Source organism: Lagopus muta, chromosome 5 (genome assembly GCF_023343835.1).
Source record: "Lagopus muta isolate bLagMut1 chromosome 5, bLagMut1 primary, whole genome shotgun sequence".
Taxonomy (NCBI): Eukaryota; Metazoa; Chordata; class Aves; order Galliformes; family Phasianidae; genus Lagopus; species Lagopus muta.
This window is the reverse complement of record NC_064437.1, coordinates 57,812,922-57,835,501: the sequence shown is the minus strand read 5'-3', so window position 1 is coordinate 57,835,501 and position 22,580 is coordinate 57,812,922. Positions and strand designations below refer to the sequence as shown.

The 22,580-nt window shown below is 42.4% G+C and overlaps 1 long non-coding RNA gene across 1 annotated transcript; it reads right to left on the bottom strand.

The window, feature by feature from the left end:
- Positions 1 to 2,265: 2,265 nt before the first annotated feature.
- LOC125693534 (uncharacterized) lies at positions 2,266 to 22,313 on the bottom strand. Its single transcript, XR_007377142.1, has 3 exons — positions 22,249 to 22,313; positions 10,101 to 10,194; positions 2,266 to 5,229 (listed from the first exon to the last, which is right to left on the bottom strand). It is a non-coding gene; the product is annotated as an uncharacterized LOC125693534 (long non-coding RNA).
- Positions 22,314 to 22,580: the final 267 nt, after the last annotated feature.

Below are 22,580 nucleotides of genomic sequence, written 5' to 3'. Positions count from 1 at the left end.
GAAAAGGAAAGTGTTGTAAAGCTGCTTGTGCCTCAGGCTGAGCCTTAGGATGAACACAGAGAAAGAAAGCCCTACCAGTTCCTCCTCATTTTTGCAATCAACCCTGCTGGGCACAGGTCTGGATAGCAACAATGTGCAAAGCCACTGGTGAGGGACTCCACTATCGGTATCTTTATTCTTTGCCAATTAGTAATGAGCAAGATGCCCTGCTATTAAATGTGGCTCATTCCTACAGTTAAACTTCTAGCCCTTACTTGTCTGTCAACTATCCACACTCCTCATGGACCATCATAGAATCATAGGATGATTTGGGTTGGAAAGGACCTTTCAGATCATCTGGTTCCAACCCCCCTCTATAGGAAGGGACACCTCTCTCCAAACCAGGTTGCTCATATGATCCTATCTTCAGCTGGTCACCTGAAAGCAATGGAAACAAAACAGTGCCATGGCTCTGGCAGCCATCTCTAGCATGCTAGAGTGGGAATGAGAGACTGACCCCCTTTAAGAACGGATATGCTATACCATCAGAACTTCTCCAGTATCCTTAAAACACCATTTTCCCTAGATGGATTTGCCAGTGCAACGGTTCTGATTTTACTGCTTCAGCAGACATTAATGTCAGCACATTTATAGCTGCCCTCTCCTTGTGCATTTTTCATCCTGTCCCAAAACAAAGGCTGGCAGCTGTTATTCCCTGGTGGAAACCAGGTGCTACAATACATCTCTAGCCACTATGGTAAACCCTTATCAAGTTCTAAATATCTAAATATGGGAGAAACCCATTCTGATGTAAAAATCGGAAGAGATGTTTAAGTACAGTGCAATGTTTGAGCTGGTAAGCAATCTGAGGAGCAGGACTTCTTAGCTCCGGATATGTCCCATGTTGGACACAAGTGCCTGCCTCTGAGCTGCTCAGAGCAAACACAGCAACTACAAGTGTCTCTGAAACCAATTCTGGCAGACAGCTATCATGCCTTTGTTACTCCATCAGCATGAAAAGGAAGGGGCCTGTGTAAGCAACCGGACATTTAGATTGCACTGAAGATAATGGGGAAAGAGGACAAAGAGAAATATATAAGCAGCCCAGAAGAAAACATGGCTTTCATTGCACTGACCACACACATTAAGCATCTTTGATCAGAGGAAAAGCAGGTGGTAAAAGACAGCATAGAAAAAGCTTGGTCATGCTACCATGTCCCTTTCTGGATCAATATATTCTTGTGAAGATATAATCTTCCTGCTGTAATGCTGACAGGTTAATGACAGCGTGGGTTATCTGCTATCTAAATGACTACATCAGTACCTCAGTTAGATTTACCCTGGATAGAATAAACTACTCATGCATGTGTCTCTGTAACTGACTGTCACAGCCCTTCAATGATGACTTTTCCTCGTTTCCTGCTTTTTATTTCTTGGACCTCTGTGCCTTAAGCCCTTGCCTCTTCCTGACAGCATGGAGCTGGGGCTTGAGGGCTGGGCTTCTGGCCAGGGAGCCACTTCACTTTATGCTTTATTTTTAAAGTTAAGATTCAAGTGTGCGCATGTGCATTTTACTGGGCTTGGATTTCAAGTGCAGCCCAAACCTTTACAAAAAGAAAGACCAGGCTATGTGCTATTGCAGCGTAACAGGTTGGAGGGATGGGACATGGCTGGGCAGCATTCCTGGGGCCTTGCCTTGGCTTTGGCTCAAATGTTGTAAAGTAGATTTCCACAGTATGTTCATTAGGGTCTGCAAGGAGCAGTTGGCACCATAGTTGGGCTAGGTCTTGGGGGGCATTGACTCTAGCCCTGCTTCTGTCCTTGATCTCCTAGATAGCCAGGAAGAGAAAGGCAGAAATTGCAAAGTTTGAAAAAGGGAATTTCCATCTATTGGTAGCCCTGGCCCTTCCTGTCAGCTGCCAGAGAAATGACACTGCAGACTTCCAAGCCAGCCCATTTCTCCCATTTGCCAAATGGAGACAAAGGCACCGCAGAGCATAGTGGCTAGGATCTCCACACTCTTTGCTCACAAAGGCGCAGAGTTGGGATGGGCAGGGCACAAATATCTGCTTCTCCTGCCTGCTGGAAAGCTCTCGCACTGCTGCCTGGATATATTAATAGCTTAACACGTAACTGTGTTAGAGGAGAGAGAAAACAAATCACATGTGACCAAGCTCTCTCACAGAAGCAGCTTTGATGTCCATCTGGTCAGGCCTGCCTGCTCCTCAGCTCAGCTATCCCCCACCTGCACCCCACCCCACCCCACCCCGTCAATAAACTGTTTGTTTAGCCTTGCACAGATTATTCATTTCTTGGCACGCAGCTCTCAGCTCCAAAGAATTAACATTTGGATTGTATTTGCTGGTGAGCAAAGTGCCAGGGATACAGCTGGGATTCGTTGCACAAACTATTTTGATGGGGAAAATCAATGACAAACTGAGGAGGATCAAACAGCGAAGCCCTTTTGCAATTGTTGTTTGAAAACATCACGTTGGTAATATATTGAGCTGCTACAGGGAGGCGGGTGGCAAATATGGAGGGGTAGCCTTCGCCAGGTCCTCTTGCTGACTCCCACACGCCACAGCCTGACCCTGTCCCACTCCTAGGACAGATTAGTCACAGGATATTTCATTTTAAACCCAAGCTCATGTTTTTCCTACAGAAGAGGAGGACTCTGTCAATGTTTATTGCTATTTTTGCTGGAATTTCTTTTTGGTCAGAGAGGGATTTGAAAACTAAATACGTTTCCTGTTGGAGGCTGAGGGCTGTGAGCTGCAAGGAAAAGCATAGCCTTTGGCTTGGTTCAGCAGTAAATAATCACTTGTGTTCCAAAAAGTCATTCGCATTGGCAAGGGCTCCCAGCACCTGCAGATAGAAGCGCCCGGGGCAAGTCCAAGCACTTCATTTAGACTGTCCCTTATTACAATCAATCAGACCCCATTCCTCTTAGCCACAGGAAATTCTAGGCTTAACCACATGCGTTTCAAAATTAAAAAGGTGGAAAGACATGTAGTTAAAGACACAGAGATGGGAATGGAGAAAGTTTTCATATGTTTGTACCAGAATCTTTTTTAACAAACTGCTATGAGAAAATTTAAACACATGAGACCTTCAGCATATCAGTATTTCGCTGCTTGGGAAGGTCTCATAGATTACATCTAACCCCACTCTACTTGTGTGCGTTTTGTGCTGCCTGTAGCAGCACACAGAGAAAGTAATATATTTTTGTGTTCCTATATACATTTTCTCTCTGGGTTAACCGGTTTGGCAAACTCTCTAAGCAAGAGGGGTGTCAGAGACTGACAGGCAGCATGCTTATCTGGCCAACCAGCTAATGTGGCAGAAGTAGTAAAAAAATATATGATATAGATCTCTATGTCCCAGAACTACAGCAGTAAGCTGAATAACTGCTCTTCAGTGAACCTTGGATCGGGACCTCATAGCAGATCTGGGAGATGTGTGAATCTGGATTAGTGCACAAGGTGGTTGGGAGTCACATCTTGTTATGCTCAATACATGCTCCTGCTTCCTCACATCCAAAAGGAGTTCAGTCTCACGCAATGTGCTTCCTAGTCCAGGTGTCACAAACCACCAAGTGCTGCCAGCCATCGCTTTGACTTCTGCTGTAGCACCATGTAACTGCAAAGCCTTTAGTGGAAGAAACTTGAGGTAACAAGGAGAAGGGCTCACACAGAAAAGCATGAGGTCTTCATTTCTACCCATCTTAACTCTCTTTTTATGTTCTTAACTTCAGAGCTACAGAATAAAACTGAGGTGTGGGCTGCTCCCTGTCCTGGATTGAGCCTGACTGGCCTGGGAGCCCTTGGCCCCTGTCAGGGACACCTGGAGCATCCCAGTGCTATTTTTACCAGCACTAGGAACACCGAGTTCAGACTTGCATATCACGAGGCAAAGCAAGGCTGGTGGTACCTCTAGGAGGGTGACTCAAAGCAGCTACCTCAGACAATGGTGTCCCTGAGTACCAAAATAACCGTGGATGTGGAAATGTCTGTGGCTGAAGCAGGGAGGCACGATTCACCAAGATCACAGTGTCAAGTTGCTTTGCCGTGCAAAAACAGTTTACAGTACAATAAAACAGCATCTGCTCCTCCCCCCGCTGGAGATAGCAAAGGTCTTTAGCCCTAGGACTCCAGACTCACTTAATCTGCTGCTGGATTTGGTTCTAATGCAGACCTGTCACTGCAAGCATTCTGTTATGTGTGCTCTGCATCACAGCAAAAGTTCACTTCAGCAGGCCATTGCCATCGGCAATTAGGCTGGAGGAAAGCTCAGCCTCCATCTGAAATGCAATGAAAACGCTGTGAAGACAGCGCCGGATCCCACACAGGCAATCTCCACAGGTTCTTCTTCAACCAAAGGCGGGTAAGTGGAGGCTGCCACCACCCCTGCTGCTCGCTGGCCGTTGGGGCACCATCCATCAAAGTAACACCTGAGGAACAGCCCTGTGTCAGCACCAGCTGCCAGGCCAAGGGAAGCTAGCGTGTGCTGCTCAACAATACAAAGGGCTTCTTTCCTCCTCCTCCACTAAATAAACTGTTAAAGACCGTGACCCCTGGAAAACATAACAAGAGCTGAGGAATTTACAGTTGCATGTTACAGGTCAAGGCACCGAGCATTTCACAACCTTATGGTTCCAGCCAAAAGCTCCTCTGTCTACTCTGTGCACATGCAGCTCCCATCCTCACACATAAATGCACACACTGGATACACGTGATAAAAATGCTCAGCGGAGGCCCAGCTTTTGCTTTCTGACCTGCTTGCCATAGCAAGCAGTGAAGGTATAAGCAGCAGGGCAGTTTCTTCACAGAGACTTGTAAAATATTCTGTGGGCATTTGCAACTATGAACATGCATGTCCAATAGTGCACTGCATCCATGTGGGGCTTATATTGAGGATGATGTTAAGATTTGGTGTATAACAGATGAGAAAATGGATGTTGCAACTTCATTCAAGAAGGGAAGAAGTAGTTCTTGATGGTAGATCTGGGCTGTGGGACAAAAGGAGAGCCTGGTACAATTGAAGCAGAAATGGCTGGTGGGTGCTTGGAAGCTTCCTCCTCTTCTCCCATTTAAGCTTCACTGCAGAGCAGAGCTGGCCTGGGCTCTCCAGGCAGCCTCCCCTGAATGGGGTGCTGGAAGACCCAAGTTGTGGGTGCAGCAGCCCCAAGCTGGCACCTGGAACATTACCCGAGTCAAGGTTCAGACCGGAGCTTGACTTACATTAGCAAACCTTAAAAAAGAGGTTAGAACTGAACAATTAGTCTGAGCAAGCTAGCAGCTTTTTGCTTGTTTGGACATGACTATTTCATTTAAAAATCTAAAGAGCATTTAGGAGAAAGGATTTCTGTGCTAAGGAATGACCGCCATTGGCAAACAATGCTAAGATGCCTCTCAAATGACCTGGAAAGATGATATATTCTCAATTTGTTAGAAAAAAAAAAAAAAAAAAAAAAAAAAGGAAAAATCTTTAACCTCGCTATTAAAAAACATTTGTGTTTACATACACATACATACCTTAAGTCCTACTCAGTGATACTACGGAGTTCAAAATAGTGCTGCCATGTAATTTTGTCAAAATACTGCAATAGTCTCTCAGTGACGTTAAATACTTAGCACGGTTACATTTGGATTTCAGATTGAAAATTGGATCTCAGTTTAGGCAAGTGATGGCCTGCCCTTCCACATATACTCTTGGAAGAAAGTGTTTGTATACAGATTCACATATTTGTAGTTGTAGCCATATACAAAGGATTAGAGAGGTCTGATGTATAGACATGAGGATGTACAAGCCTGGATCAGCAGATTCCTAACATCAAATTATCTAAGGACTACTAACTTCCTTTGCTCAGGCCTATAGCAACTGCAAAAAGAATGCAGTCTGGTAGCAAAAGCCTATGTTTTCATCCTTCTGACATCTCCATCCAATAATTTCCAGTAATAAAAAGTCTAGCTCCAGACAAATAAAAGGCCATCTCTGTCATAAAGCAAAGAGGAAGCAGGGCCTGTTCTCACAGTACAGACTTAACTGGAACATTCACCAAAGTCCTCAGAGGAAATATATTGGCAACACCTCCAGGGCAGAAAATAGCTCCACTCTGTACCTGCTTCCCTCCTTCCCCTGCAGGCACTTCCACACACACACAGCTGGAAAGAGAGGGGCAAATTTAAAGAAAACTGACACCTCTTGCAAATTAGAGGAAGCAAACTCTTTTTTGGAACCCTGCAGTTTGACCCCCTAATGTGGCATATGTTCCACAAATATCATGTGAGTTATCCATTCAAACAATAATAAGTGTGAAAGGGGTTGGGGCGATCACGTGAAACTGAGGGACTTTCCCATTTCAAGTAGAAAACTTAGGGCAACAAGAGAGGAAAGGAGCAAGGTAAACTACCTGTGGCTGGTTTTATCTGGACACCTCTGTTCCAGCATCAGTCTGTGTGCTCTTTTAGCTCCAGCAAGGGAGAAGAGCCATTTGTACACAGTATGTGTGCCGCAGATACACTGATGCTAGCACCCAGATGGGTTCTCAGCACGGACTGGTGAGCAGCTGCTGAGCAGCAAGCACTCCCCTCCCTTCAGTGACTCCATGAGGCCTGACTCACAGAGTCTGGGTCTTTGCAGGAGGCTGTAGGACAGCTGCATGTATGGCTGCCAGCCAGGACACTGCTGGGTACCGTGCCCGTCATGGCTTGCACACATCATTTACAATAGGAAGAGAAGCACACAGATGCTGAACCTCTTTAGGAACCTTCACGTTTCAGGATCCTGAAAGTGAAATGAATGTCTATCAGCTGTAAAATCCCCAGGGCAAATCTGGCACTACATTCCAGCCTCCCTCCTTGGTTATTTGTTTCAGGCCACCTCCTGATCAAGTTTTCCTCTAACTATGCCTTCTCCTTGCCCCAAACTTTTGAGTACAAGATTGAATCCCAAACCTGACACAACAAGGAAGACCAAAAGCAGCCACCTGAATGGCAAGAGGCATCAAACTTGATTTTCAGCTAAAAGGAAGGGGGAGTATTTAGTGCTCCCATTCATATCCAAATCCTTCCTCTATTTCTCTGTCTTTATAAACCACTGCTGCGTTGGGAAGATGCTAAAAGAAGGGTATCAATTGTCTTTCAGTGTGCAAGGTCCTATTCAAAAAAGGCGTCCTGGTCTGCCAGGGCCCCAGCGCTTTTTCAAGTGCTGCTGGTTAAAGAAGAGTGCAGACTCCTTCCATGAATGCTCTTTATCTGGTGAGATGGAGCTCAATAGAGCCAAGGGAGGGAAAGCTGCTGTTTAAGTTTCATGATATTTTTTTTTTCTTTCTGCAAAAGGAGAGCTTAACAAAAAAAAAAAAAAAAAGCTAAAAATCCAAAAAGCTGGGGGTATGCTATAATGTACTGCTCTGAAGCTTTGTGGATGCCGTTGTCTTCCAGATCATCTCAGACTGAAGTGGAAGTGCTTCTACAAACCTTCAAAGAGTTTTGGTGGAATGGGATTTTCTTTTCACCTTGATATAAAAGAACGAACTGATCTCTTTTCTGTAAATGATCTAAGCAGCATCTTTTTCCTTCAGTTAGACAAGCAGTTCAGTTTGCTATAGTTTACTTTTTCTTCCTTTTTTTGGGGGGCTGGGGGGGTGGGGGGGGAGGGTGCTATTCCTAAACCCTTGGTCTGCCACTGACAATTCTGCAGTAATAAATACTACAGGTTTTTAGTGCTATGATAGCAGGTGCTCACGGAAGTTCAGGAGATTTAGTTAATCTGTGCTAAACAGACTACCAGTGCAGTTTGAAGATGAATTAATTCCCATCTGGCTCCGTGTAGGACCACACCAACTCATCAAACCACAAACCACTGAATTCCACCAAAGAGCATTGAAACCCACCACAGGTTGAGCCTGTCCTGTGCTGAAGGCTCTGCTCCTGTCACAAGGACTGGAGATCCATGTCCATATTACCCCCCCCCTTGCAGATGTGCATAGAGCTGCACCTTGGCCATCTACACCATGTGGAAGTTTGAATCCTGAGCTGCTGATCCATCATGTAACATCTTTCTTGCCACTTTTGTAGATGCTATTTGTTGGCAGTTGTTATTGACCAGGCAGGCAAGATGTGGTGTGGGGTTCCAGGGTGGAGAGAAAAGGGAAGCTCTGAAAAATTCTTCTCTTTGGTTAAGGGTACACAGAGGCCAACATGAGTCTTTCTCTGGATTTCAGGGAGCTTTGGATCAGACCCAAGGTGCATCATTATCCCATGACAGAATAAAGACACATACTCATTTTTATGAGCGCAAACTATTCTTTCTGTCCAGTGAAAGGCTGAGATCTGAACACAGCTGCTATTTTGCTCTATGCAGTGAATCACTTCTGATTCTGAAGTACTGAAACAGTGACACACATTCCCCCGCCCAATGTGGGGACCTTTCTCTGTTATTGTACCATGAGAATAATACAGTAATTCATGCAATCTTTATCTTTTTCAAAAAAATTGTTATTGCTTGGACTGCTTTTGCTTCAGGCTGAAAAAGCAGGCAAATGGGGGCAGATAGGATTGCCGACATTAACATCAAGTATGAAATTTTTGGGAATCTCCATCTTCTGAGACTCCAAAAAAGTCAAAGTATTCAAAGATCTCTTCTTCAACCAGTAAGAAGAAAGGCTGGAATGGCTTTATATAAACTAACAAGAAAACATGAAGAAAAAAATATCCATCTTCCATTAAATTGTGGAAGGTTTTCCTCTCCAGAGGAGCTGGATGTCTTGCTGCAGATCACGCTGTGCAAAAGAGTGTGCATACCTGCATTCTGGCACATGCTGGCATTTTGAGAGCCTCTGCCTGGTAACTCTTAATATCACACTGCAAGAATGAAGGTGGGCAATTGTAAAGCATTAAGGAGAGAGAACCAGGAGCGGTCAGAAGTGCAGGGATCCAAGATATGTAGAGACAAAAAAATGAGGCTCATTCAGTCTATAGAAAAGGAGATATAAGGAGACCACAGTAAAATAAGGCTAAAGGAATCTTCATAGTTTGGTCCAATCCATTTGTCTTCCTTGAGACCACCTCTGCAGTATCTGAATCACTCCTAATAGCTATTTCTTTTGCCTGTTCATAAAGATCTGTCAGTGTGCACAGTCTACATGCTCCCAAAGCAACCTATCTTACCTGCTTCATGAGTCCCACTACTAAAATACTTTCTTATCAGCTTATTCTGAATCATCCTTGATTCATTTTAAGGCCTCTCCTCAGCCTCAGTCAAATCCTAACTAAAATCATATCTTCGTTGCTGTTCACCACTCCTGTGTTAAAGGAACTAAGACAACAAGATTTTTCTTGACATACCAAGGCAGGCTGTTAATTCCTTTCCTTTCCCTAGGTGCTTCCAAACAATTAGATTTCCCAATATTTCCTGGAGATGGAGCATATAACTCCCATGATCCTCTATTTTCTCCTCTCCTATATGAAGAAAGGTACCACACTCACTCTTTTCCAGTTTTCTGATATCTTGCCTATCTTCTCAAAGATAACTGCAGGTATCTAAGATCATTTCAGTCCACTATCAAAATATCCTAGGATGAAGTTCATCAGGTTGAGCCAATTATAAAACATAAAGCTTATCTAATTTTCTAACTGCTTATTCCCTTATTTTATGCTGAACTCCTATCCTTTTTCAATTCAACTTCCAACCGTTAGCCTCCTGCTCTCAACTGATCTTTTAAATGAACACTGATACAAAAAAAAAAAAAAAAAAAAGCTTTAAACACTTCACCCCCTTGGTATCATCTGGTACAACCTTACATTAATCAGAAGATGAAAAGAGAATTCGTAGAACAATTTCTTGGTGCTCACTTTTCGTATATGCAAAAGATGTGCAAAGAGAAAAGGAACATGCTCTTCCTCACTGCCACTATGGGCAGAACAAGAAATAATGAGCTTCAAGAGAAGGTTAGACATCAGAAGTATTTCAGCTATTTTAGCAGAGAACAGAAATGCATTATCCTGAAAGCCTGTAAAATATTATATGATTGGCAGCCTTTAAGCACAGGTTGCACAGCTAATTTTCGGTCTTCTCCAGTCTGTGAACTAGCACTGCTCCTAGCAAGGCTCCATACATACCTGGTTTAGCCTAGTGCTAGTGGGACTACTGTAGTTTAGATTTGCCCTCCAAACTTGCTTCACAGAGTCACCAAAGTCTGTTGGTTGGAAATCCCTGGATTAGAGAAACATTTGTCAGAAACTGGGTCACAGGGTTATATCTGACTGATTTGCTATAATTCTGTCATCCCCAGATTCCCAGACACTGGAGCTGGGGCCTCTAAATTTGTAATAACTCAGAAGTGAAACAAACCTGCCCCATTATAGTTTTATTGGTTCCTTTTACTGAACAGTAGCCCTGAAATGTCAGTGTTTTAAATAAACGTCATATTTTTTGTCTCCCTTGTAGACTAATTAATTAGTGGCTATTCATGTCTAGTCTATTACATCTACCCGATAGTTCTTGCAGGTCATGCAATGATGCTGTAGCATCAGAGAGAGATCTCCTGAATTGTTTCTCATCCTCCAGTCTCTTAATCATTCTCCTTTCCATAAATCTCATCTTTCTGTGATAAGAGAGAACTGATGGTTGCATAATTTGCATATGCAAATCTGAACTAAACAGAAAATCTCATGGCTGTGGCACAGAGGGTTCTATGTTATAAATTGAAATGCTTTCCTCCCCAAGCTAAAATAAAAAGTGCCCTGGAGGGTGTATTTCTGAAGGGTTTGTGACTAACCTGATTAGTCACCCTAAATTGTGATAGATGGAAGGAAAAAGCAGTTGTCAAACAAGAAGGAAATTCCAATAGAAGACTAAATTTAAGGATGACAGTGAAGATAAATTCTTACAAGCCTTAGAAAAGATCAGCCTTTTGTCTAGCTCTCATAAGAACCATTGAGCACTCACTGCATAATGAGTTGTTGTTTGGATAACTGTGGAATGAGGAGATTGAATTTAAGACACACTCACACAGAAAATAGCCACCTCATGCCCTGGCTGATCTCAGTTTCTTTCAAGCTATTAAAAATTGTAATGAACTTCATTTTAAGAACTCCCCTTCCTCACTGCTCTTGCAGGTGAGCTTGAGATTGGTTGGCCAGAGGAATGTACTGCATGGGAAAACAGCACTCGTGGTTAGATAGCTTCAGATTAAATTTTAAAAAGTAAGTACTGGGAAAACTCAAAATTACTGCTTAATTTTTTGTCACTAATAATTTCTGATCGATGAGATCAGAAGTACCGACTTCCCCATCTGTTCTAAATTAATTTTATTTTGAGCAAATTTTTTTTTTTTTGAGATTTCAAACTGTAAAACCAAGTATAGCACCATGGTAAATAAATGATGTTGTTCTAGAGCCTAGAGTCTGTAGTTCTCAGCTACAGACTCTAGGTCTCTAGCTACAGTTCTCACACAAATTTTGGGCACTCATGATATTGGGCAATATTCTTCAAGCATCTCTGTGGAGACAGGAACATGCTACAAGCCAAAAAACAGTCATTTCTCTATCACCTGGCTAATGTAGTCTGAAGTAGGATACAGACAGACCAAATGTCTCAAGAAAAGCCAGGATTCAAGCAAAAATAAATAAATATGCAGTTTTAAGAAATGCGTGTCCTCACCTACACTTTCCAATAATTTTATGATATTTTTGACTATTTGGTGGACAAAGAAACAACTATGAATGGTATTACCAAGCCAACCTGGCTCTTGGCTAGATGGAAAAAAAAAAAATCACTCTGCTCCTGTTTCTGAACATACATTTTTTTAATAGCAAATTAAAACAGCATGAATTCCACTCCAACCATGATTTGGCAAGAGCAACCCAGAACAGCAGATTAAATCAGTATTTCCCAGACTTCCTGCTAGATGTATCCTTCTCTAATAAAAGCTTTTATGTTTGTTTATTGCCTTAGCTCATTTCCACCAAGAAAATGTCTCTTTTGTCTAATCATAAATCTTCCAGGACTGCAGTGAGAGGATCCTATGTGTACACGGACTAGGCTATTGGAGAGATTTTTCTCACATTTAATGTGACAATTTTAAACACAAACTATAAAACAGGATCCACAGGATTTCCTCTTACTCTCAAGGGCTGACAGTGATGTCTTTTCCAAAGCAGAATATCTACAAAAGCAAAAAATTTTAGCAAGAAGATCAGTGAAAGCCAGTTGTATCTTGGCCTACATGACAACTGCAGCACCAGATACATTTATTTCCAGGATGGCCATTCCTGTATTGCAGATACTAACTGTGGCTCTCATTATCGGTCCTTTTTGTTATATTTAATCAGGATGCCAAGCAATGTTCCCAAGGATCTTGGCTTTGAAAGGTGGAAGGACTGAAAGATTCAAGGAACTTTTGAAATCCTAGTCCCCTAAATAGAAGAGTTTAGGGAAAAAATAAATAAATAAATAGTAAGAGAACAGCTCTTGTGCTCCAGGAGAGAGCCTGAAAATTCCTGCTACCAGCATTATAAGTGGGCAAAGCTATGGGAATACTGAGCTTCCCTCTTTCTTTCACCCATATGCTGGTAAGAAAGGAGACTCTGGCTTAGGAGGTCAGTTGGTCTCAGCACCTTGAACTTTCTCATAGCGATAAGGAGTAACAGCACAAGTTGAGCAAGTGGCTCAGTTGCAGAAAGCAGTTAAAAGGCTTTGTAGTGTTACAGGCACTGAGAAGGACATAGATCAGTTGTTTAATAATTATATTCCAGCAGCAGACAACCGAGGAGGAGGAATCCCGGTCCCTGGTGATGCACAAAAGTAGGGCTCCACTTCAGACTTCACCCTCCAGCTTTGCTACCAAAAACTGATACGAAGCTCTTACTGCTACAGACACCCATGACCAAAAGTTGCAAGAAGGAGCCATATGAACAGCTTGCAGTGGATACTGTAAAACGAAACACTGTGTGTTTGTAATAGGCAACTCCCTGTTAAAATGCACCAAGGCTTTCCTTCGCCAGCCCAACAGGGAGTTTGGAAAGATCTGCTGCCTCCTGGGAGCCAAGATATGGGACATTGCTGAAGGGGTGCTGCAGCTTGTCAAGAACACAGACCCACTATCACTCATGTGGGCATGAATGACACTGGAAGCTGGAGCATGGGAAGAGTCAAAGAATACTATGAAGCCTTGAAAGTGCAAATGAAGAACAGTGGAGCCCAAGTTTCCTCTGTCTGGCAAAAGATCAGGTAAGACAGAAGCCAAAAATCACATGTATAATGCACAGCGACTCCTGGCTACATGGCTACTGCCATCATGAAGGTTTTGGTTTTTATGACAAATAGGACTTTCTATGGAGGGGGTTGGGATCCACCTGTCTAGAAGAAGCAGGGCACTCTTTGGCAGCAGGCTGTCCAACCTAGTGAATCAGGCTTTAAATGACCACTTTAGAAAATAACCAGGGTGTTACCACACAAAACTAAATGGAAACTTCTGCTCATTGTGTAACAGAGAGAAGGAAATACATTCCCTACAAATAAAGGTCACAAATTCCTTATATTTAAACAAATGAGAAAGCACTTTCTGCAGGACAATTCAGATGTTTCAGCTTGCTGTACTGACATCCATACTGCTTTAAAAATCAGAGAATATCCTTATAAACTATGAAGCGTTCTCCTCCCACAAGCGTAGAGTGTGTATATAAATGTGTGTGTGTGTGTATATATCAGGAACAAGGCAAAATGCCTTAATTCCAATGTGTTTGTCAGCCTTCTCCATTTGTGTATGGAGAGGGAGGGCTGCTGCATACGCTGACCAGAGGCTTCTCTGTGCCAGATCTGTGGCCACCAGGAAAACGACTTCCTGACAGTCGTGCACCTCCCCACTGAGTGTGCAGAGGTATGTCCTCAAACAGCACCATGTTACAACACTATGTCACACAAGCTAGTATCGCCTTTAGCGGTGCATGCATTAGAAATATGGTAGTTGATATGCTAAGTGATTTTTTTTAATAGACCTTGTTAAACATGTTAGGCTCAGAGACCTCAAGCTATCTATCACTACAGTCTTTATTTATTTATTTATGGCTTAGAAAGGCGAAATAAATTTTGTCTGCACTCTTACCCTACAGAATTATTTTCTGTAATACCATGCCCTCTGGGAGGATGTTCTGACCATAGCCCTCTTGTAGATGAGGATGGGAAGTCACAAACATCTCCTCTACTCCTAACTTCTGCCCCTATGGGAGAGGGACCTACAGGATGCAATGCACCAGCTTATTAGGGAATTTCTGAACTAATCCAAGGAAGGGTCCTGGGACAAGGACGAACAATTCAAAAAGAGTTAAAATCTTGTCAGAATCTGGAGAAATTCATAAGACTTGGAAAAATGCACCCTGCTTTCTTTTTTTTTTTTGTGGGTAAATGTCACCACCTCCTTCCCCACTCACGTCTTTATTTGAAGACTTTCAGAGTGTACAAACAACACATCATCACTCCTGAGGCTGAAGCGCAACCCTATTTGGATCAACACAGAACACACTGGCAAGGAGTTTGTTCTTCCAGTTTCCAAAGCTAACATTCTGTTTCTGGGAACATGGTGGGACTGGTGGAATTGTGTCTACACTAGAATTTTACAGCTAAACTCAACATTAAATTCCCAAGTGTTGACAAGTTCTGAGTCAACAGAAAATCACTCATGAGGGGAAGAGATTGGCTAAGCAATTCTGGACACTTCTCCGCCTGTTGTGAGTGCATTGATTGTGTCTAGTCCATGAAGTTTGGAACTTTGGTTTTTCTAGCAATAAGCCAAGGAAAAAAAAATATTTAAAAATGGAAGCAGAAATTGATTTTAAAACAAAGAAACCTATTGGATCCCAGTATACACCCATATAGGAAGTTGGGAGAAAGCATATACCTCTGGTCACTGGAAGTGAGGATGTGCCTTGAAACTAAATAATGAAATGAGAGGAAAAAGCAAGTTTCCCCTGCTACTGCTGACACATAATTAATATAAAATAAGGAGGTTGTTTGGTGTTTGTTCGAAGTGATCCATCCCCACCGACGCAATGAGAGCTAATGAACTAAATCTGAAAGCATCAGCATAAGATTTTGACAAATGTATTGTTTGCCTATTGAGAGGGTAGAAAATTATTATAAATGACAAACTGGGTTTGTTTTCAGGCATGGACACTCCAGGAGCAGCAGCATTATGGCCTCAGTTGGCTGTTCTCTGTGTAAATGATTTCACACTTCTGCTACTGAATCAATTGGGTGTTTCTCCATTTATGAATTGCTGAAATAAAATATCTCCTGCTCCACAGTCAAGCATGTTCTTGGCTCCCAGGGAGGAGGAAGGGTTTAAGCATATCTGGGTTTTGTTTTTAAAAATGAAGCGTTGGTCCCAGTGTAGTGCTCACTTACTATTCAGAATTCAGAAAGAATAGCAAAAATCCTGAGCAAATTATTAATAAGCACGCTGGAAATAGAGTATTTTACCATAAAATTGGGGAAAAAGAAAGCTATATTTCACTTCTGATGTCTTTGTGTTCTGAGGAAAAAAAAAAAAAAAAAAATGAAATGATTGCTGAAATATTTCAGCTAAAGAAGTCCAGAAGCCAAAATAAGTTTAAGATTCTGGTATAAGCGACCATTTTTACAATAGTCAAACGTAATTTAAATTCTAAAATCTCTTATTCCAGCATTTCTCTCAAAGAAGATAACAACCTAAGTAGTCATCTCACAACCTAACTTTGCTGCTTGCTTCTCTGGTCTGCCAGTTCTCGGGCAGAGATCCTGTAACAGCTTAAATTCCCCAATGAGGTAGAAATTGCTGTATAGAGAGAAAGAGCAGGAATGAGAAGAGTTTTGGCTGATTTGCTGCTCCCCATTGCTCTGTTCTTCACACATCTATGCCATTATAAACATAATGAATAATAAATCCAAGCTCATTTTTTAGGACTGCATCCACTGCAAGTGCAAATACACAAGGGCAAAGGATTTCTCCTCAGAAAGGCAGCAAGAGGGAGTTTTATGTAATTCTTATGAGACTTAATGAAATGCTGAAGATGAAACAATTCCTATTTTGCCTTCATGGAAGCAGGCTTAAGTGAAATGGTACCTTTCATTCCTCTTTACAGAAGGAGGTTCAGAGCACCAGCAGGTGGGCAGGTTTAAATCAGCAAAGTGCAAGCCTCACAAAAACTAGTGTGCAGGTTCAGTACAGAAGTCAGATTAAGTTTGGAAGCTCTTAAAAAGCTCCAAACTGCTTATCCTGAAGCTAGGAGGGGTCCCATCCCACAGGTTTGTCTAACCCATACACTCACAAGGTCTGGACTTCCCTTTAGGTACTCTCTCGGTTGTGTCAACCCAGCAAAGGTGATCTCCAGATCCAGCCCCAGGTGTATAGTTGTAGGTGTCACTCAAGCTCCAAGGGAAAGCTGTTGGGACAGAAGCAGCCCCTCTACCAAACGCTTGACATATCCTCATCTCTGCTGAGGAACATTGAAAGGCGTCCATGGGATTACTTTTCAGCCACATCCAGGCTGTGGAGTGGTACCTGGGCCATTTCCACCCCACCTGAAGATCTCAGAGAACTAAATATTTGGCTTGGTAAACCCAGAAGAGCATTTTGTGGAAAAGATGATTCAGGTTCACTCAAAGAGAGAGTAAAGCTGTATGTGTGCATGTGTGCCAATGAATGCAGTCCACAGCACCCAGCAGTAAGAACCCATGCAATTCTCACCCAGGACCATAAACAGCAGTCACTAAACCCACATTTTTCCTCTGCCCAAAAGTCCTCCTTCAGCAATTCAAGTTTAACTTTCAATTAACCAAATAACTAAAAATATACTTAAATATTACGATCAGTGAAGCAATGCAATTGCTTATGTATCTTTCTAATGTATTATGTTCCTTCTTGGACTTCTCAGAATATCAGCTTCTGCCTTTATAATGCATGGTTTATTATCGTCCCTTGACTTATTAATTACTGCTACAAATTGAGGGCTGTTTCATTTTTTCCACCTCCTAAGGAAAACTATTTTTTTCCTTGAGTATGGAAAGCAGGACAGCTGTCCAAATCCCATTGAAGTCTACATGCCTAATTATCCTCAGATTCTTTTACAAAACCTACTGCTAATGTTTATAACCGCCCCTGTAGTGGTACCCATCACTGTACGTTACTCATGGTCTCAAAGCAGTCAGCTTAATAATGATATATCATTATTTTCCTTTTCATATGCAAAGAAACAGATCTGTGAAGACACTTAAAAAGAGATCCACTTTCCCTCAGCCCAGTCCTGATTTCTGCCCAGTTCTTCTGCCCAAGCATTTTCTATCACTAACATCACTTTGGCTATCTGCTTAGTATGGAGGCTTGTCATTTGCAGGTACCCTTCACTGATTTTTTCCAAAACTTTCATATCTATTTGTTCAGCATAAGGTCAAGTGAAACCAGGCAAGACTTTACAAGCAAGAAGGGGTTCTTGAGAGAAGAAATCAATGAGATACCAAAGCGGTTCAATGCTGGTTACTAACTGCTAGTGCACACCAATAAACATCACCCCAGATACCTTTCTAACTGATCGTACATTCTGCAAGCCATTGGACAGCACAAGAAAGATGTGGAGTTGTTGGAGTGGGTCCATGAAGATGATCAGAGAACACCTCTCCTATGAAGATAGATTGAGGGGCCTGGAGAAGAAAAGCCTCAGGGGAGACCTGACAGGAACCCTCAAGCATCTAAAGGGAGCTTATAACAGACTGACTTTTTAACATGAGCAAATAGTTAAGATGACTAGGGAAAATCTTGTATTAGCTTTCCTGAACTGATGCACAGTAGCATCCAATACTGAGCCAAGAAACATCAACTTTCTTTAGCTTTAGATAATTCAAATGAAGCTACTAAGCAAAATAACCTCCTGAGAAGGTTTGTCAGAACCTTCACACAAGAAAGTTCAAGCCCGAAATCCACTGAGTTTGAAGCAAGCTTTTCTACTCCATGTAACAAATATGTTCTGGATACAATGGTGCAATCCAGAAGATCAAAAGGTAGAAACCTCTTGGCTTGACTCTCAGACAAACTCAGAGTTTGGCCTGCGGACTGTATCTTGACAAATACATAATTTTTTTTTCTGTAAAATCCATACTGTTTCTTTCTATCATCTAATATCTCAGGTTCTGACACAGAGTCCATTTTCTTGGCCCCTCTTTTAAGCCATGCAAAACAAGCAATGCAAATCGCACAATGGAATGAGAACATCTTTTCAGATCAGCGCTTCTGAACCCTCTTGAGAAATCCATAAATACCCTCCTGGAATATTTAACAGATAACGCTTCCTCCTTCTGCCTGTGGCGTTTTGAAAAATGGAGCCCTTGGAACGTGTCTGACACTGCACAGCACGCTCAGCTTCTCTGCAAACATTGTGGCCTCCTCGGGATGAACACGGCTCCCATTGTTAGCACTGACTTCTGAATACAGCAAGGCACGATGAAATTTCTACGGCTTGCACAGCAATAGCACATGATTTGGAAGGGAAATTCTTGAGGAAATTATATCTGATCAGCCATAAAGCCTTCCTGGAAATACATGCTGAATGCTGTGTGTGCATATTATAGCTGGCATTGTTAACAACACCTATTGCTAAGCTTGCATGATACTCTTCCAAGCAAGACCTAGTTCAGTTGCTTACAGCCTGTTTGATCAGACCGTTTGATCGATCAGCTTGAACTGACCTTTCTCTTCCATGCAGAGTAGATGCCTTAGGAAGAATATATATTGGAAATTTCTGCCAAGACAGAATTGTTTTTGTTTTTTGTGTTGTTTTTTTTTTTTTTTTTTTTTCACCCCTGTTAAATCTTATGGGGATTTTATTGAAAAACTCTTTCCTACATCATTGCTTTGGTATTTGGAGGGATGGTTTCTGTTCTAGAGACATGCCACTTTCAGTATTATTTTTAACCCTCTCTTCCCTCCCCTCATTGCTGCAGAACATGCTCCACAGCGCCAACAGGGATGCTCCATCCCTACAACCACTCAATCACTCCCTGTTCCCAAACAGAAACGTGCAGGAGTGTAAGATGAACTCAGGAGAGTCAGGGCTAGCCTTTGTTTCATCTCCCATCCATTACTTCACTTCCCTCCTATCTCAAAACCATAACCTTTACCAGCAATGGAACAAATTGCATGAGAAAGTTGGGGGGATGGCAGGAACATCTGGGCCACATACTGTACATGCCACTGTAAGCTAACCTCTCACATGCTGTCAGATGCTGTGCAAAACTATGTCAGGGCCACAGCTGTGCACAGGGCTTCATAAGCACACATGGCTCCAGCAGGCAGGAGTCACCTAAGGAGGGAAGAAAAGAGGATAGGAGAGAAAAATGCGAGACAGGAAGAAGGTGAGGCAAGACAATTTTGTGCTAAATGGATGATGCTCCACAGCCAGTTAGCGCAACAAGTTCCCCCTGCAAACTCTGAAGTGCAATGGCACTGGCCCTCATGAGACATGTGTGGGTTAAACAGAGACAAAAGGGGCAAGATGCAGTGGGAAACGTGAAGGAGGGAAGGGAAGGTGCAAAGGGAATGAGACTCTCAGAGCACTGAGTTTTTGCAGGCTCTCTCCGACCCACATAATCAGCAGGGCTCAGGCTTGACAGCAGGGGATTTCAGCACTTATAGGGGGAGCTCAGCTGGGCGTCTCAAGGGAAAAAGGGTTGGGAAATGCAGTTCTGTGGAAAAGGCAGAGAGAGTGAGAAAAAAGAGCTGTTAAGCAGTGAGGGAGACATCTGAAGCATAGCTGTTCATTTTGGTTACTCTCTGCTCTGCGCTGGAACGGAAATGAGTGTGCAAACGTTTTTAGCAGCCTGATTCCCTCAAGAAGAGTCAGATGCTGCCCACAGGACAATGTCCCTGAGCTACTTTTCCTTTTTAACCTAGAGAGGTGAAAAAAAGGGCACAACTCCTACCGAGTGACCCTAAAACAAGGTGCTCTTGAAGTGGTGGGACTCTGCAGTGTATTGCTGAGGTGAGATATCCTCCATCTTCCAGCCAACCATGGAACAGGATGATGTGTATTTCTACATCAGAGCTCCGCAACCACAAGTAAATCATGTAAGTTTTGGCAGTTATACAACTGTTATTTAAAGACGGATTAGATTAATAGTGCAATCAACAAACAGCTCTGTGAACGATATGAAAAAAAAGGGCATGCCCACAAAGAAGAGAAAACATTTGCAGAACCTCTGAAACTTGCTTTCCCACTGAAACCATGCCTTGGATGGAGAAATTCCCAATTCTCTCAGCAGAAACAGCAAATGACAACAATCATCCTGCTCTGGTGCTGCCCAGTACTCTTTGTGTACTACCCAGTATCTTCTGTATTTTGATACATTCCTTTGCATAAAACAGTAGAGTTGAAGAATGGGGAAGGAAAGGAGATGGTGACCCAAATTTGTTTGTTTCTTTTTCCAACTATTGACTTCAAGCTTCAAAAAGGCTTAGGATTTTATGAAACCTCAAGTCTTTGAAAACTATGCATCATTTAGAACACACGAAGAGATATTTACCAGTTCTACTGCTCATTCAAAAAAGCCTTTAAAAATATATGCCTTCAAAAGAACACATTCATATCTGCTATTGAGGATCCATTATAAGACTTCAACAAACAAGTTTCCCAGATACCGATTTTCTCGCATTTGTCTTTTGTATCAGTAGAATAGAACTCTGCACATACTTTAAATGCAGCCTCTGCAACAGCATTATACAAAGAGAGGGCTAAAAGAATTTGCCACCTCCCCACACATGCGCAATTAATTTCCTGCTTGTAAAGCAAATGAATGGTCTATTACTTGTCTTTTCTGCAGCAAAAATAACTCCACAATGCTCATTCAAACCGACTTTTCCCACCTAGTGCATTTCAAAGCAACAAAATGAAAGCAGTAACAACCACAAACAGCTAGAGGAGGATGACCACAAAGGTATTTGGAAGTAGTAGCAGAGATTCTAAATATTCAAAATACTCTTTCCTATCCTGAGATTTTCTGGTCTCACCTTACAAAGGCAGATTCCACCTGCTTGAAGCTCTGCAGGCCAGGCAAAGCTCATTGCTCAACAGCTGTGACCTAACCCAGGTGTGCTGGATAGCTTTTGAGGTCAGTCATTCACTGCTATTGTAAATGTATTCTACTTGCTGGTAAGGACAGTCAGCTCTTGTGTCACAAGATGGGAAGCAAATCTATCTAACAAGAGTAACACATGTTTTTAGCTTTTGGAATCACTTCCTTTGCAAAAACAGTAGAGTGAAGGAACAGGAGGAGATAGCCCCAAGAGGGCTTTCAAATGATAGACCTTCTCTTTTGGTAGGGCTTTAAGATTTTATAGAATGTCAACTCGTATGGAATCGCATAGGTTGGAAAAGACTTCTAAGATCAACTAGTCCTTCCATCAACTCATCACCGCCATGTCCACTAAACCATACCCCTTAAGTGCAATATCTACACAAATTCTTGACCACCTCCCTGGGCAGCCTGTTCTGATCCCTCACCACTCTTTTAGAGAAGTTTTTTCTAAAATCCAAGCTGAACCTCCCTTGGTACAGCTTGAGGCTACTACTTCTTATGTCGTTACTGTTACATGGGAGAGGAGGCAGTTGTAGAGAGCATTAAGGTCTCCCTAGAGCCTCCTCTTCTTCAAACTAAACAATCCCAGCTTCTTCAGCCACATCCTTGTAAGCTCTAACATTACACATCCAAAATGCACTTAAATATACTACATGCTGTTTAGAATTTAATGTTTTCTGTTTACGTTGTTTACACCGTTCCTTACAGATGCAATACAAACACATCAAGTATGGGTTCCATTCCCCACCAAGAGAGCCCAAACATTACCACCACAGCTGCAGCACACCTGCAGTACACACAGTCCCTTCGTGGAGATCAAGCTAGCACAGTCATACAGAAAACCTCCTCAGCTCAAGAACTACTTTATATTACAATAACAAAGGCAGCACCAAAGTCACTCTACTTTGCATTAAGACCTCCAGAAGCATTTAAACCTCTACAAACCACACATGGTTAATACCTAAAAACAAACAACCAATCAAACAAAAAAGCACAATGAAATCAAGGATCAGTCAGCATACGCTTGTTTAGTTTTGATTCTTTCTTGGCTCCTCCTGCATAAACACCACACTCACCTCGCTAAGAGCAACTAGATCACAGCGCCCATTAGCATCACCTTTCTTTCCTTTACCAAATCCATTGTATTAAACAGGCAACATTTCCTACCTGGCATCCTGAGCGTGGAACTAGCAAGAGCAGCAGAACAGAGACCAATCTCGTGCTCAGAGTAGACACACTGATGTGGGGTGGTAGCCAACTAAAGCTGCTAACAAGAAGCTCAATAATTATTTCCACCTGAGGTGGGAAATTATCTGAAGAAAGTGGGGGGTATAACAGCTGCTACTTCCCTTGGCTATATCCCACCTGGGAATGACAGTATACATACAGGGAGTTGGTATGAGGCAGGTTGTGTTATGCCTTATGTATTACACAGCTTAATCCAGATTAAACACATTTTGTTTCATGCTACAATTAGTATTAATTCTCTTAGTGCTGAC